The 5,778-nt window shown below is 40.9% G+C and overlaps 1 long non-coding RNA gene across 1 annotated transcript in view; it reads right to left on the bottom strand.

Moving 5' to 3' along the window:
- LOC109315830 overlaps window positions 1–1,691 on the bottom strand; it is a 99,873-nt gene extending 98,182 nt beyond the window's left edge. The window contains exon 1 of the long non-coding RNA XR_002102623.1: window positions 1,579–1,691. This is a non-coding gene — a long non-coding RNA (uncharacterized LOC109315830). The remainder of the gene's footprint in view (window positions 1–1,578) is intronic.
- Window positions 1,692–5,778: the final 4,087 nt, after the last annotated feature.

A 5,778-nucleotide genomic window follows, 5' to 3' on the forward strand; every position in this document is an offset into this window, starting at 1 on the left:
TGAAACTAATTAGTGAGCTGCACTTCTAAATAGCCCGTATCGGCACAGCATAGGAGAATAGAGTCCAAGCAAGGTAGCGGGGAAAGCAGATGAATGAAGGGGAATAAGACATGTTGCTAACACATAATAATTCAGTTTGACATTATTTATGCCTGTAAAGACAAATAGCTGGTAAACTGTGTAAATGACAGCATTACACATCATATAATGAGTATAATTAACATTGGCCTTTAAAAAACTGAAACTTGTCCTACAAATTCCCTAATTCTCCATCTTCTGTTTCTCTGAGCAAACTCTGTTACAGGATTTTAAGAAGACACGAACACACCAAATGGAGCCATGGTTTGTAGCTCTTCAAAACCAGCTCTTATCACAATACAAGACAAAAACTATAAAGCACTCAGTTCTGCATGTAGCTTACAGTGTAAAAGGATTAATAACCCAAATCAAGTGGTGTACAAAAGGCCTGATCTCACTTTTCAATACAGAGCAATAGCCCATTCAGTTTCTGGCCTAATTACAACAGGTTTTGGTTGAGAAAGGCCGTCTTTAAAGCATTGCTCTACCCTGCAAAAAACTGGTATGCCACATTATTCTTAATCAGTTATAAAATGTAAAAAACATTTTACTCTAACGACAAAGGGATATTCAAATCAATCAACTCCCATATCTGTACAGAAAATATTTAGGAGTGCTCAGTAAAGCAAACAAGAGAACAAAGATGGAGAAACAAAGAGTATCTACACTTCAGTCACAGCAAAAATAGCAGTCCTGGAGAACCACAGGCCCTGAACTGCATTTGAAACGCTCCAAATACTAAGGGTACAGACACATAGAGCCAGAGTACTTCAAAAACAGCTAAAATACTGCAAAAATAAGCCTAAAAAAAAAATAAAAAAAGAGGATCATCTCTGAATTACTTCTGTACATTCCAGCAGTCCTCCGACATCCCACAATGCTCCATTCTTCCCCACCACAGGGGAGGGGATGAGGTACAGGCAGATGGCTAATGAATGTTCTCCTGCATGTTTAGCTGTCTTCACAAACAGCTCCGGAGACTGGAGGCCAAGAGGTATGCACGAATTCCTGTTCCCCACCCCTGGCAAGTAGTGTCACTGCATGTCTGTAAATGAGTTCAGCTCTAAGGGTGCCTATGCACAGGGCAGGGGATAAGTGGGGGGAGGGGGGGGGTTAAGTAGAGTGGCTTTTGGGACCCACTCCAATTAAAACACCCACAGTGTCTTGTGTATTCAGCATCCTGCATTTCAAAATGTAAGTGTGGGTGCTTAAACTAAAGCTTGCTTAAAATGCCCTAGGCTAGGGACAGAGGTTACACATAAACTGGTCTAAGTGATTGGAAGCCAGTTCAAATCTGCAACACAATAGAAGTTCAATGCGCATAAACCGCTTTCAAAATGGCAGAAACCAGTTTAAAGATAAACCTGAACGGATGTAGTCTCAGACTTAACTGATTTAGTTTAAATCAGTTTACTGAACTTCTGTCCCAGATCCCCTTCAGATTCACGTTAATTTACAGTCCCTCAACATCCCAGGATGCTTTGCACCTCCCCTGCATACCTCACAGGGTGGCAGGCTAGCCTGGGCGAAAGATGTCTGCTCCGACCAAGGAGGAAGGCACGTTCTAGCACCCCCCAGCTTCTGGCCTGAGTCACGGCAGGCATGTGGCTGCATTTCTGGAATCAAGAGAGAAAGTTGATTCAATTGCTTAGCAGTTCAATCTACACAACTTAGAGTCCCAGGGTGGGCAAAATGCAGCCCGGGGGCTGGATGCGGCCCGCCCAGCCATTCTATTTAGAAAATTTATATTCATTTGCCCCTAGCTGCCTATCACGCAGCCCTCAATGGCTTGCCAAAACTTAGTACGTGGCCCTCCACCCAAAATAACTGCCCACCCCTGGCTTAGGCTAACCTGTGAAGATTGAATTGATTCAGCCCCAGGATTTTTGACCATTTGTACTTAGCCCTACGGCACCACTCTGGAAATGCTGCAAAGGCAATGGGAGGAAACGGGGTGGCGGGGGGAAGAGACAGACACACAATGCATATCAGCTTGGTGGCAAATGTGAAGCGCTGCAGAGTGTTTCATATGTACATCTGTCCATGCCCATACTCTACTCAGTATCCACTCATCATGTGCTATATCAGCCTCCATTAAGCTCCATACTGCCATAACTAAATTAACTAGTCAAAGCACCAGTATTAATGTAAAGTTACCTCAGATATCTAAAAAGATGCTGAAGTCACAGAATTGAATTCAGTACAGATATGCAAATACTTATCCAAAAGGAGTCTGAAGCATAACTAAAGCACAGCCCTGGTTCTGAATGACTTTGCACATAAAATCAAAAAAAGAAGTAAAATCACATAAATCAAATTTGCTTCACGTACAATTAAGTAACCAACTTTCATAAATGGAAGTTTCTGAAAAGTAGTTTTTCAACCATCATAAACATTAGGCTCACATTCCTCACCAAAAATGGATTCCTTTTGTTTCTGAAGCAATGACAACATATTAACACTACCAAATTTCAAACTGAATATTAACTGTGCCCTGAAGACTTTATTTAAGTCATTAAATGCAAAGGTGAAGGCTTAATGCCTCTCACAGAATAAAAACAGGTTTACTATAATAGACTGAATGTATTTTTAATCTACTAACATGATTTTATCTAAAGCAGCTTATTAAATGTCCATTAAAGTGAGCAAAAAGACCTGCAATGACTTCAATGCTCAGTATAGCAATCAGCATTACATTCATAATCATCAATGAATGTAATCAGTCCTAAATTATCTTTATTTGCCTATTATTTTGTTACCATGATCAGACTCCTTCATGACAACAGCATAGCTATCAACCTAAGCAATGACTTGTAAACAGACGCCTTTTACTATTACAAGTCGAGCAAAGATGTGTAACTGTACAAACACTCTTTTCCAGCTATTCATTGCTGATCGACTTCCACCCAGAGTCAGCATCCAATATCACTTAGACAGGAATCTCTTTAACATCAACCAGCTACATTTCAAATCCAGGATAACCAACAATTCCATTATTGATCCTCAAAATGCTGATGATTATATTGTATGTGCCCAAACATATGAAGAGCTCCAGCTCATTCCTGATTGCTTCTAAGAGACGTATGAAATGCTTGGACTCATGGTTAATCTCCCAAAAACCAAGACACTTTACCAACCCACCCCAAACCAACAAACTGCTCCTCCATACATTAAAGTTAGAAGATAGCTGTTAGAGAGAGCTGAGCATTTTCCCTACCTGGGTAGCCACCTTTCCCAAAAAGTAATCGTAGACAACGATATTCAACACCAGATAAAACCCGTCAGTGCTGCCTTTGGACATCTTCAAAATCATGGTCTTCAATGTTCATGACATCAGGACCCACAAGCTTCTCATATACCAGACTGCTGTTATCCCCACCCCGTTGTACAGATGTGAAATGTGGACAACATATCAGAAATACCTAAAAGTGTTGGAACATTACCATCAGTGATGTCTTCATAAAATCCTTCATATCAACTGGAAGGCCAGAAGAACAAACACCAGTGTTCTGACTCAAACAAATACACCAGTACTGACGCCACGCTTATACGGCACCAGCTCTGTTGAACAGAACACGTCATAAAGACGCCTGCTGTCCAACTCCACAATAGGTCCCGTTACTCCCAATTCACTGATAGTCACTGCCCTAGACGTGAGCAAAAGAAGAGACTCAAGGACACTCTGACAGCCAATCTGAAAAATGAAATATTAACATCAATACCTGGAAGACTCCAGCACTGAATTGTCCCCAGTGGCACAGTGCTACACTGCAGTGATCATTTTGAGTAAACTCACCTCACTATGGAGGTGGATATGTGAGAGGAACGGAAGACCTGTGACTAAACATCACCAAGATCTAATCCTTTCTCCTGGAACCATTTGCCATGTCTGCAGTTGAACCCCCGGCTCTTAGACCAGCCTCCTCAGCCATCTGCAGATTTCCCTGCTTAACAGAAGACCGTCATCCTCCTATCAAGAGACTAACAATCAATGACAATGGTGATGACCATTTGAGACATCAGCATAAGGACGACTACAAGCCAGCAGGTGTTGATTGGGATAGTGAATTTCTATAAGCATTTTAGAAAGTTGATCCATAAGAATACGATGTCAGTGGTTCAAAACTCACTTCAAGGTTTATACTAGCAGCAGACTGATACCCTGTAGAACTATACTACGATAACATCATCTGACAAAATGCATTCTCGATTTATGATGCCCAGCTACAAAGACATGGAACTACAGGAAAGAAAAGAGGAACTATATAAAAAAGATGACCTCCTTTAGCTCTCTTCGAGACCGCTGTGAGTGCTTTCTCGTTGTAACGGGACTGACTTACTATCTGAGTAGATCTAGTTTCCCGAGAACCACTTCAGATCTAAATCAAGAATGATAAACAGGACTTTGAAAGAATTTAAATATCTAGGTCACAAAATAATGCAGAATAATCCAGCTGAAGTAGTCACGCACCCTTTTGGGTGCCTAAATTCATTCTGAACCTATTTTGGCCACAAAAAATTACTAAATAACTGAGTTTAGGCTTCTACAAATATGAAGAAGCATCTCAATCTGACCACTAGGTCCCTAGCTCCCATCCAAGTTCAACCGTGATTAAAACAAGGAACAGGGACTATACCTAAACTCTGCCTAATTCCTCAGAGGAACTAATCCACTAGGCATCCTTTACAACCTACTTTAGATCATAGAGTTCAGCAAAAATGAAGGATCCACAATGGCTCAAAAACAGAAGAGTGAAGATGCATACTACCCTACTGCAGTGATTCTCAGCATTTTGACACAAACTACCCCTCATTAGACTCCAGGCACCTGCTGGAAGGCACCAGCTTTTAGCTTTCATTCTTTAATTGACTAGGGAAAAATTATAAAGTAATTATTCTACTGCAGAAGAATTCAGAAAGACTGCAATAGGTTAAAATGTTTTTAACACTATGAATTCCTATATAAAATCTCTGGGGTTGTCTTGTAAATCATGTGTAGGCACCTGAACACCTAACAGTACCAATACTGTGTGTCACCCTTAGACATATCTTGCAGCACCCCAAGGAACCTGACTTTACAAGCCTCTGGTTAGGGCATCTGTCTGGATGTAAGGAGGCCAGAGCTCTAGTCCTTGCTTCTAGAATTCTTTCTGTGTTTTAGTAATGATGATTGCTAGATAAAATTAAGATAAGACCCCAGGAACCCAAGTCCTATTTAGGCACCCAGTTAACCCATCCGAATCTGACCCAAGATCCTGTGCCGAATTACATGCACTTCATTGACATCTGTCTAGCAGAAGTTAGGGCATATGACTTCTTAACTGAAAGCATTACCTCGGACTACCGCAGACACTTGCCAGTCTAGTAGACCAATACCCAATTTGCCATTCTCCTTAATGATCCCAATCAAACATGCTATAGCAAAGTGGAGTCTTTCTGCTACAGAAGTGTTCTGGGACAGGACTTTTTGATGAGGCATAGGTTTTGTAAGTCCTCTTCCACAAGACCTTTTCCTTTTATAAGACCTCTTCCAGAACTGCGTAGTTTTGTTGGGGAAAATAAGTGCCTTCAAATAGAACTAAGCTAAGTAAACAACTCTAATTTCTAATATAAATATATATATTATTCAGCAGTGGTCATCTTGGTGACCAAACCCTTGAGTTAATTCTTTATTCCCATAATATGTATTGACCATCTCTG

This window comes from Crocodylus porosus, unplaced genomic scaffold, assembly GCF_001723895.1.
Source record: "Crocodylus porosus isolate Cpor-Errol unplaced genomic scaffold, CroPor_comp1, whole genome shotgun sequence".
NCBI classification, from domain to species: domain Eukaryota; kingdom Metazoa; phylum Chordata; order Crocodylia; family Crocodylidae; genus Crocodylus; species Crocodylus porosus.